Raw genomic sequence first — 12,205 nt, forward strand, 5'->3', positions numbered from 1 at the left:
AAAAATAGGAATTTCAAACGGCGAAAAGGTGCAGAGAGCGAGAATTTGGGTCCAAAATATGGCTCGGGTATCGAATTTGGGATGTTTGGGATATTTTGAAAACTGCAGGGGGGTTTGGGCAAAATGTGACCCACCGCCGCTTTCAGTAATTGGCATATTTTTGGTATAAAAATTCGGAATTTCAAACTGCGAATAGGTGCAGAGAGCCAGAATTTGGGTCCAAAATATGGCTCAGGTATCGAATTTGGGATGTTTGGGATATTTTGAAAACTGCAGGGGGGTTTGGGCAAAATGTGACCTACCCTCGCTTTCAGTAATTTTCATATTTTTGGTATAAAAAGTCGGAATTTCAAACAGCGAATAGGTGCAGAGAGCCAGAATTTGTGTCCAAAATATGGTTCATTTATCGAATTTGGGATGTTTGGGATATTTTGAAAACTGCAGGGGGGTTTGGGCAAAATGTGACCCACCGCCGCTTTCAGTAAATGGAATATTTTTGGAATAGAAATTCGGAATTTCAAACTGCGAATAGGTGCAGAGAGCCAGAATTTGGGTCCAAAATATGGCTCAAGTATCGAATTTGGGATGTTTTGGATATTTTGAAAACTGGAGGTGGGTTTGGGCAAAATGTGATCCACTGCTGCTTTCAGTAATTGGCATATTTTTGGTATAAAAAGTCGGAATTTCAAACTGCGAATAGGTGCAGAGAGCCAGAATTTTGGTCCAAAATATGGCTCAGTTATCGAATTTGGGATATTTTGAAAACTGCAGGGGGGTTTGGGTAAAAAGTGACCCACCCTCGCTTTCAGTAATTGGCATATTTTTGTTATAGAAAGTCGGAATTTCAAACGGCGAATAGGTGCAGAGAGCCAGAATTTGGGTCCAAAATATATCTTAGGTATCGAAATTGGAATGTTTGGGATATTTTGAAAACTGCAGGGGAGTTTGGGCAAAATGTGACCCACCGCCGCTTTCAGTAATTGGCATATTTTTGGTATAGAAAGTTGGAATTTCAAACTGCGAATAGATGCAGAGAGCCAGAATTTGGGTCCAAAATATGGCTCAGGTATCGAATTTGGGATATTTTGAAAACTGCAGGGGGGTTTGGGTAAAATGTGACATACCCTCGCTTTCAGTAATTGACATATTTTTGTTATAGAAAGTCGGAATTTCAAACGGCGAATAGGTGCAGAGGGCCAGAATTTGGGTCCAAAATATATCTTAGGTATCGAAATTGGAATGTTTGGGAAATTTTGAAAACTGCAGGGGGGTTTGGGCAAAATGTGACCCACTGCCGCTTTCAGTAATTGGCATATTTTTGGTATAGAAAGTTGGAATTTCAAACTGCGAATAGGTGCAGAGAGCCAGAATTTGGGTCCAAAATATGGCTCAGGTATCGAATTTGGGATGTTTGGGATATTATGAAAACTGCAGGGGGGTTTGTGCAAAATGTGACCCACCGCCGCTTTCAGTAATTGGCAGATTTTTGGTATAAAAAGTCGGAATTTCAAACTACGAATAGGTGCAGAGAGCCAGAATTTGGTTCCAAAATATGGCTCAGGTATCGAATTTGGGATATTTGGGATATTTTGAAAACTGCAGGGGGGTTTGGGCAGAATGTGACCCACCGCCGCTTTCAGTAATTGACATATGTTTGGTATAAAAAGTCGGAATTTCAAACTGCGAATAGGTGCAGAGAGCCAGAATTTGGGTCCAAAATATGGCTCAGGTATCGAATTTGGGATGTTTGGGATATTTTGAAAACTGCAGGGGGGTTTGGGGTAAATTTGACACACCGCCGCTTTCAGTAATTGGCATATTTTTTGTATAAAAAGTCGGAATTTCAAACTGCGAATAGGTGCAGAGAGCCAGAATTTGGGTCCAAAATATGGCTCAGGTATCGAATTTGGGATGTTTGGGATATTTTTAAAACTGCAGGGGGGTTTGGGCAAAATGTGACCTGCCCTAGCTTTCAGTAATTGGCATATTTTTGGTATAAAAAGTCGGAATTTCAAACGGCGAATATGTGCAGAGAGCCAGAATTTGGGTCCAAAATTTGGTTCATTTATCGAATTTGGGATGTTTGGGATATTTTGAAAACTACAGGGGGGTTTGGGAAAAATGTGACCCACCGCTGCTTTCAGTAAATGGAATATTTTTGGTATAGAAATTCGGAATTTCAAACTGCGAATAGGTGCAGAGAGCCAGAATTTGGGTCCAAAATATGGCTCAAGTATCGAATTTGGGATGTTTTGGATATTTTGAAAACTGCAGGTGGGTTTGGGCAAAATGTGACCCACCGCCGCTTTCAGTAATTGACATATTTTTTGTATAAAAAGTCGGAATTTCAAACTGCGAATAGGTGCAGAGAGCCAGAATTTGGGTCCAAAATATGGCTCAGGTATCGAATTTGGGATATTTTGAAAACTGCAGGGGTGTTTGGGTAAAATGTGACCCACCCTCGCTTTCAGTAATTGGCATATTTTTGTTATAGAAAGTCGGAATTTCAAACGGCGAATAGGTGCAGAGAGCCAGAATTTGGGTCCAAAATATATCTCAGGTATCGAAATTGGGTTGTTTGGGATATTTTGAAAACTGCAGGGGAGTTTGGGCAAAATGTGACCCACTGCCGCTTTCAGTAATTGGCATATTTTTGGTATAGAAAGTTGGAATTTCAAACTGCGAATAGATGCAGAGAGCCAGAATTTGGGTCCAAAATATGGGTCAGGTATCGAATTTGGGATGTTTGGGATATTTTGAAAACTGCAGGGGGGTTTGGGCAAAATGTGACCCACCGCCGCTTTCAGTAATTGACATATGTTTGGTATAAAAAGTCGGAATTTCAAACTGCGAATAGGTGCAGAGAGCCAGAATTTGGGTCCAAAATATGGCTCAGGTATCGAATTTGAGATGTTTGGGATATTTTGAAAACTGCAGGGGGGTTTGGGCAAAATGTGACCTACCTCGCTCTCAGTAATTGGCATATTTTTGGTATAAAAAGTCGGAATTTCAAACGGCGAATAGGTGCAGAGAGCCAGAATTTGGGTCCAAAATATGGCTCATTTATCGAATTTGGGATGTTTGGGATATTTTTAAAACTGCAGGGGGGTTTGGGCAAAATGTGACCCACCGCCGCTTTCAGTAAATGGAATATTTTTGGTATAGAAAGTCGGAATTTCAAACTGCGAATAGGTGCAGAGAGCCAGAATTTGGGTCCAAAATATGGCTCAGGTATCGAATTTGGGATATTTGGGATATTTTGAAAACTGCAGGGGGGTTTGGGTAAAATGTGACCCACCGCCGCTTTCAGTAATTGGCATATTTTTGGTATAAAAAGTCGGAATTTCAAACGGCGAATAGATGCAGAGAGCCAGAATTTGGGTCCAAAATATGGCTCAGGTATCGAATTTGGGATGTTTGGGTTATTTTGAAAACTGCAGGGGGGTTTGGGGTAAAAAATCTGACCCACCGCCGCTTTCAGTAATTGGCATATTTTTTGTATAAAAAATCGGAATTTCAAACTGCGAATAGGTGCAGAGAGCCAGAATTTGGGTCCAAAATATGGCTCGGGTATCAAATTTAGGATGTTTGGGATATTTTGAAAACTGCAAGGAAGTTTGGGCAAAATATGACCCAACGCCGCTTTCAGTAATTGGCATATTTTTGGTATAAAAAGTAGGAATTTCAAACAACGAAAAGGTGCAGAGAGCGATAATTTGGGTCCAAAATATGGCACGGGTATCGAATTTGGGATGTTTGGGATATTTTGAAAACTGCAGGGGGGTTTGGGCAAAATGTGACCCACCGCCGCTTTCAGTAATTGGCATATTTTTGGTATAAAAATTCGGAATTTCAAACTGCGAATAGGTGCAGAGAGCCAGAATTTGGGTCCAAAATATGGCTCAGGTATCGAATTTGGGATGTTTGGGATATTTTGAAAACTGCAGGGGGGTTTGGGCAAAATGTGACCTACCCTCGCTTTCAGTAATTTTCATATTTTTTGTATAAAAAGTCGGAATTTCAAACAGCGAATAGGTGCAGAGAGCCAGAATTTGGGTCTAAAATATGGTTCATTTATCGAATTTGGGATGTTTGGGATATTTTGAAAACTGCAGGGGGGTTTGGGCAAAATGTGACCCACCGCCGCTTTCAGTAAATGGAATATTTTTGGAATAGAAATTCGGAATTTCAAACTGCGAATAGGTGCAGAGAGCCAGAATTTGGGTCCAAAATATGGCTCAAGTATCGAATTTGGGATGTTTTGGATATTTTGAAAACTGCAGGTGGGTTTGGGCAAAATTTGACCCACTGCTGCTTTCAGTAATTGGCATATTTTTGGTATAAAAAGTCGGAATTTCAAACTGCGAATAGGTGCAGAGAGCCAGAATTTTCGTCCAAAATATGGCTCAGGTATCGAATTTGGGATATTTTGAAAACTGCAGGGGGGTTTGGGTAAAAAGTGACCCACCCTCGCTTTCAGTAATTGGCATATTTTTGTTATAGAAAGTCGGAATTTCAAACAGCGAATAGGTGCAGAGAGCCAGAATTTGGGTCCAAAATATATCTTCGGTATCGAAATTGGAATGTTTGGGATATTTTGAAAACTGCAGGGGAGTTTGGGCAAAATGTGACCCACCGCTGCTTTCAGTAATTGGCATATTTTTGGTATAGAAAGTTGGAATTTCAAACTGCGAATAGATGCAGAGAGCCAGAATTTGGGTCCAAAATATGGCTCAGGTTTCGAATTTGGGATATTTTGAAAACTGCAGGGGGGTTTGGGTAAAATGTGACCCACCCTCGCTTTCAGTAATTGGCATATTTTTGTTATAGAAAGTCGGAATTTCAAACGGCGAATAGGTGCAGAGAGCCAGAATTTGGGTCCAAAATATATCTTAGGTATCGAAATTGGAATGTTTGGGATATTTTGAAAACTGCAGGGGGGTTTGGGCAAAATGTGACCCACCGCCGCTTTCAGTAATTGGCATATTTTTGGTATAGAAAGTTGGAATTTCAAACTGCGAATAGGTGCAGAGAGCCAGAATTTGGGTCCAAAATATGGCTCAGGTATCGAATTTGGGATGTTTGGGATATTTTGAAAACTGCAGGGGGGTTTGTGCAAAATGTGACCCACCGCCGCTTTCAGTAATTGGCAGATTTTTGGTATAAAAAGTCGGAATTTCAAACTGCGAATAGGTGCAGAGAGCCAGAATTTGGGTCCAAAATATGGCTCAGGTATCGAATTTGGGATATTTGGGATATTTTGAAAACTGCAGGGGGGTTTGGGCAAAATGTGACCCACCGCCGCTTTCAGTAATTGACATATGTTTGGTATAAAAAGTCGGAATTTCAAACTGCGAATAGGTGCAGAGAGCCAGAATTTGGGTCCAAAATATGGCTCAGGTATCGAATTTGGGATGTTTGGGATATTTTGAAAACTGCAGGGGGGTTTGGGGTAAATTTGACACACCGCCGCTTTCAGTAATTGGCATATTTTTTGTATAAAAAGTCGGAATTTCAAACTGCGAATAGGTGCAGAGAGCCAGAATTTGGGTCCAAAATATGGCTCAGGTATCGAATTTGGGATGTTTGGGATATTTTTAAAACTGCAGGGGGGTTTGGGCAAAATGTGACCTGCCCTAGCTTTCAGTAATTGGCATATTTTTGGTATAAAAAGTCGGAATTTCAAACGGCGAATATATGCAGAGAGCCAGAATTTGGGTCCAAAATTTGGTTCATTTATCGAATTTGGGATGTTTGGGATATTTTGAAAACTGCAGGGGGGTTTGGGCAAAATGTGACCCACCGCTGCTTTCAGTAAATGGAATATTTTTGGTATAGAAATTCGGAATTTCAAACTGCGAATAGGTGCAGAGAGCCAGAATTTGGGTCCAAAATATGGCTCAAGTATCGAATTTGGGATGTTTTGGGTATTTTGAAAACTGCAGGTGGGATTGGGCAAAATGTGACCCACCGCCGCTTTCAGTAATTGGCATATTTTTTGTATAAAAAGTCGGAATTTCAAACTGCGAATAGGTGCAGAGAGCCAGAATTTGGGTCCAAAATATGGCTCAGGTATCGAATTTGGAATATTTTGAAAACTGCAGGGGTGTTTGGGTAAAATGTGACCCACCCTCGCTTTCAGTAATTGGCATATTTTTGTTATAGAAAGTCGGAATTTCAAACGGCGAATAGGTGCAGAGAGCCAGAATTTGGGTCCAAAATATATCTCAGGTATCGAAATTGGGATGTTTGGGATATTTTAAAAACTGCAGGGGGGTTTGGGCAAAATGTGACCCACCGCCGCTTTCAGTAATTGGCAGATTTTTGGTATAAAAAGTAGGAATTTCAAACTGCGAATAGGTGCAGAGAGCCAGAATTTGGGTCCAAAATATGGCCCAGGTATCGAATTTGGGATGTTTGGGATATTTTGAAAACTGCAGGGGGGTTTGGGCAAAATGTGACCCACCGCCGCTTTCAGTAATTGACATATGTTTGGTATAAAAAGTCGGAATTTCAAACTGCGAATAGGTGCACGAGAGCCAGAATTTGGGTCCAAAATATGGCTCAGGTATCGAATTTGGGATGTTTGGGATATTTTGAAAACTGCAGGGGGGTTTGGGCAAAATGTGACCTACCCTCGCTCTCAGTAATTGGCATTTTTTTGGTATAAAAAGTCGGAATTTCAAACTGCGAATAGGTACAGAGAGCCAGAATTTGGGTCCAAAATTTGGTTCATTTATCGAATTTGGGATGTTTGGGATATTTTGAAAACTGCAGGGGGGTTTGGGCAAAATGTGACCCACCGCTGCTTTCAGTAAATGGAATATTTTTGGTATAGAAATTCGGAATTTCAAACTGCGAATTGGTGCAGAGAGCCAGAATTTGGGTCCAAAATATGGCTCAAGTATCGAATTTGGGATGTTTTGGATATTTTGAAAACTGCAGGTGGGTTTGGGCAAAATGTGACCCACCGCCACTTTCAGTAATTGGCATATTTTTGGTATAAAAAGTAGGAATTTCAAACGGCGAATAGGTGCAGAGAGCCAGAATTTGGGTCCAAAATATGGCTCAGGTATCGAATTTGGGATGTTAGTGATATTTTGAAAACTGCAGGGGGGTTTGAGCAAAATGTGACCCACCGCGGGTTTCAGTAATTGGCAGATTTTGGTATAAAAAGTCGGAATTTCAAACTGCGAATAGGTGCAGAGAGCCAGAATTTGGGTCCAAAATATGGCTCAGGTATCGAATTTGGGATATTTGGGATATTTTGAAAACTGCAGGGGGGTTTGGGTAAAATGTGACCCACCGCCGCTTTCAGTAATAGGCATATTTTTGGTAAAAAAAAGTCGGAATTTCAAACGGCGAATAGGTGCAGAGAGCTAGAATTTGGGTCCAAAATATGGCTCAGGTATCGAATTTGGGATGTTTGGGATATTTTGAAAACTGCAGGGGGGTTTGGGCAAAATGTGACCTACCCTCGCTTTCAGTAATTTTCATATTTTTGGTATAAAAATTCGGAATTTCAAACAGCGAATAGGTGCAGAGAGCCAGAATTTGGGTCCAAAATATGGTTCATTTATCGAATTTGGGATGTTTGGGATATTTTGAAAACTGCAGGGGGGTTTGGGCAAAATGTGACCCACCGCCGCTTTCAGTAAATGGAATATTTTTGGTATAGAAATTCGGAATGTTAAACTGCGAATAGGTGCAGAGAGCCAGAATTTGGGTCCAAAATATGGCTCAAGTATCGAATTTGGGATGTTTTGGATATTTTGAAAACTGCAGGTGGGTTTGGGCAAAATGTGACCCACCGCCGCTTTCAGTAATTGGCATATTTTTGGTATAAAAAGTCGGAATTTCAAACTGCGAATAGGTGCAGAGAGCCAGAATTTGGGTCCAAAATATGGCTCAGGTATCGAATTTGGGATATTTTGAAAACTGCAGGGGGGTTTGGGTAAAATGTGACCCACCCTCGCTTTCAGTAATTGGCATATTTTTGTTATAGAAAGTCGGAATTTCAAACGGCGAATAGGTGCAGAGAGCCAGAATTTGGGTCCAAAATATATCTCAGGTATCGAAATTAGGATGTTTGGGATATTTTGAAAACTGCAGGGGGGTTTGGGCAAAATGTGACCCACCGCCGCTTTCAGTAATTGGCATATTTTTGGAATAGAAAGTTGGAATTTCAAACTGCGAATAGATGCAGAGAGCCAGAATTTGGGTCCAAAATATGGCTCAGGTATCGAATTTGGGATGTTTGGGATATTTTGAAAACTGCAGGGGGGTTTGTGCAAAATGTGACCCACCGCCGCTTTCAGTAATTGGCAGATTTTTTGTATAAAAAGTCGGAATTTCAAACTGCGAATAGATGCAGAGAGCCAGAATTTGGGTCCAAAATATGGCTCAGGTATCGAATTTGGGATGTTTGGGATATTTTGAAAACTGCAGGGGGGTTTGGGCAAAATGTGACCCACCGCCGCTTTCAGTAATTGACATATGTTTGGTATAAAAAGTCGGAATTTCAAACTGCGAATAGGTGCAGAGAGCCAGAATTTGGGTCCAAAATATGGCTCAGGTATCGAATTTGGGATGTTTGGGATATTTTGAAAACTGCAGGGGGGTTTGGGCAAAATGTGACCTACCCTCGCTCTCAGTAATTGACATATTTATGGTATAAAAAGTCGAAATTTCAAACTGCGAATAGGTACAGAGAGCCAGAATTTGGGTCCAAAATTTGGTTCATTTATCGAATTTGGGATGTTTGGGATATTTTGAAAACTGCAGGGGGGTTTGGGCAAAATGTGACCCACCGCCGCTTTCAGTAAATGGAATATTTTTGGTATAGAAATTCGGAATTTCAAACTGCGAATAGGTGCAGAGAGCCAGAATTTGGGTCCAAAATATGGCTCAAGTATCGAATTTGGGATGTTTTGGATATTTTGAAAACTGCAGGTGTGTTTGGGCAAAATGTGACCCACCGCCACTTTCATTAATTGGCATATTTTTGGTATAAAAAGTAGGAATTTCAAACGGCGAATAGGTGCAGAGAGCCAGAATTTGGGTCCAAAATATGGCTCAGGTATCGAATTTGGGATGTTAGTGATATTTTGAAAACTGCAGGGGGGTTTGAGCAAAATGTGACCCACCGCGGGTTTCAGTAATTGGCAGATTTTGGTATAAAAAGTCGGAATTTCAAACTGCGAATAGGTGCAGAGAGCCAGAATTTGGGTCCAAAATATGGCTCAGGTATCGAATTTGGGATATTTGGGATATTTTGAAAACTGCAGGGGGGTTTGGGTAAAATGTGACCCACCGCCGCTTTCAGTAATTGGCATATTTTTGGTAAAAAAAAGTCGGAATTTCAAACGGCGAATAGGTGCAGAGAGCCAGAATTTAGGTCCAAAATATGGCTCAGGTATCGAATTTGGGATGTTTGGGACATTTTGAAAACTGCAGGGGGGTTTGGGCAAAATGTGACCTACCCTCGCTTTCAGTAATTTTCATATTTTTGGTATAAAAATTCGGAATTTCAAACAGCGAATAGGTGCAGAGAGCCAGAATTTGGGTCCAAAATATGGTTCATTTATCGAATTTGGGATGTTTGGGATATTTTGAAAACTGCAGGGGGGTTTGGGCAAAATGTGACCCACCGCCGCTTTCAGTAAATGGAATATTTTTGGTATAGAAATTCGGAATTTTAAACTGCGAATAGGTGCAGAGAGCCAGAATTTCGGTCCAAAATATGGCTCAAGTATCGAATTTGGGATGTTTTGGATATTTTGAAAACTGCAGGTGGGTTTGGGCAAAATGTGACCCACCGCCGCTTTCAGTAATTGGCATATTTTTGGTATAAAAAGTCGGAATTTCAAACTGCGAATAGGTGCAGAGAGCCAGAATTTGGGTCCATAATATGGCTCAGGTATCGAATTTGGGATATTTTGAAAACTGCAGGGGGGTTTGGGTAAAATGTGACCCACCCTCGCTTTCAGTAATTGGCATATTTTTGTTATAGAAAGTCGGAATTTCAAACGGCGAATAGGTGCAGAGAGCCAGAATTTGGGTCCAAAATATATCTCAGGTATCGAAATTGGGATGTTTGGGATATCTTGAAAACTGCAGGGGGGTTTGGGCAAAATGTGACCCACCGCCGCTTTCAGTAATTGGCATATTTTTGGTATAGAAAGTTGGAATTTCAAACTGCGAATAGATGCAGAGAGCCAGAATTTGGGTCCAAAATATGGCTCAGGTATCGAATTTGGGATGTTTGGGATATTTTGAAAACTGCAGGGGGGGTTTGTGCAAAATGTGACCCACCGCCGCTTTCAGTAATTGGCAGATTTTTGGTATAAAAAGTCGGAATTTCAAACTGCGAATAGGTGCAGAGAGCCAGAATTTGGGTCCAAGATATGGCTCAGGTATCGAATTTGGGATGTTTGGGATATTTTGAAAACTGCAGGGGGGTTTGGGCAAAATGTGACCCACCGCCGCTTTCAGTAATTGACATATGTTTGGTATAAAAAGTCGGAATTTCAAACTGCGAATAGGTGCAGAGAGCCAGAATTTGGGTCCAAAATATGGCTCAGGTATCGAATTTGGGATGTTTGGGATATTTTGAAAACTGCAGGGGGGTTTGGGCAAAATGTGACCCACCGCCGCTTTCAGTAAATGGAATATTTTTCGTATAGAAATTCGGAATTTCAAACTGCGAATAGGTGCAGAGAGCCAGAATTTGGGTCCAAAATATGGCTCAAGTATCGAATTTGGGATGTTTTGGATATTTTGAAAACTGCAGGTGTGTTTGGGCAAAATGTGACCCACCGCCACTTTCAGTAATTGGCATATTTTTGGTATAAAAAGTAGGAATTTCAAACGGCGAATAGGTGCAGAGAGCCAGAATTTGGGTCCAAAATATGGCTCAGGTATCGAATTTGGGATGTTAGTGATATTTTGAAAACTGCAGGGGGGTTTGAGCAAAATGTGACCCACCGCGGGTTTCAGTAATTGGCAGATTTTGGTATAAAAAGTCGGAATTTCAAACTGCGAATAGGTGCAGAGAGCCAGAATTTGGGTCCAAAATATGGCTCAGGTATCGAATTTGGGATATTTGGGATATTTTGAAAACTGCAGGGGGGTTTGGGTAAAATGTGACCCACCGCCGCTTTCAGTAATTGGCATATTTTTGGTAAAAAAAAGTCGGAATTTCAAACGGCGAATAGGTGCAGAGAGCCAGAATTTGGGTCCAAAATATGGCTCAGGTATCGAATTTGGGATGTTTGGGACATTTTGAAAACTGCAGGTGGGTTTGGGCAAAATGTGACCTACCCTCGCTTTCAGTAATTTTCATATTTTTGGTATAAAAATTCGGAATTTCAAACAGCGAATAGGTGCAGAGAGCCAGAATTTGGGTCCAAAATATGGTTCATTTATCGAATTTGGGATGTTTGGGATATTTTGAAAACTGCAGGGGGGTTTGGGCAAAATGTGACCCACCGCCGCTTTCAGTAAATGGAATATTTTTGGTATAGAAATTCGGAATTTTAAACTGCGAATAGGTGCAGAGAGCCAGAATTTGGGTCCAAAATATGGCTCAAGTATCGAATTTGGGATGTTTTGGATATTTTGAAAACTGCAGGTGGGTTTGGGCAAAATGTGACCCACCGCCGCTTTCAGTAATTGGCATATTTTTGGTATAAAAAGTCGGAATTTCAAACTGCGAATAGGTGCAGAGAGCCAGAATTTGGGTCCAAAATATGGCTCAGGTATCGAATTTGGGATATTTTGAAAACTGCAGGGGGGTTTGGGTAAAATGTGACCCACCCTCGCTTTCAGTAATTGGCATATTTTTGTTATAGAAAGTCGGAATTTCAAACGGCGAATAGGTGCAGAGAGCTAGAATTTAGGTCCAAAATATATCTCAGGTATCGAAATTGGGATGTTTGGGATATTTTGAAAACTGCAGGGGGGTTTGGGCAAAATGTGACCCACCGCCGCTTTCAGTAATTGGCATATTTTTGGTATAGAAAGTTGGAATTTCAAACTGCGAATAGGTGCAGAGAGCCAGAATTTGGGTCCAAAATATGGCTCAGGTATCGAATTTGGGATGTTTGGGATATTTTGAAAACGGCAGGGGGGTTTGGGCAAAATGTGACCCACCGCCGCTTTCAGTAATTGACAGATTTTTGGTATAAAAAGTCGGAATTTCAAA

This window comes from Procambarus clarkii, chromosome 91, assembly GCF_040958095.1.
Source record: "Procambarus clarkii isolate CNS0578487 chromosome 91, FALCON_Pclarkii_2.0, whole genome shotgun sequence".
Taxonomy (NCBI): domain Eukaryota; kingdom Metazoa; phylum Arthropoda; class Malacostraca; order Decapoda; family Cambaridae; genus Procambarus; species Procambarus clarkii.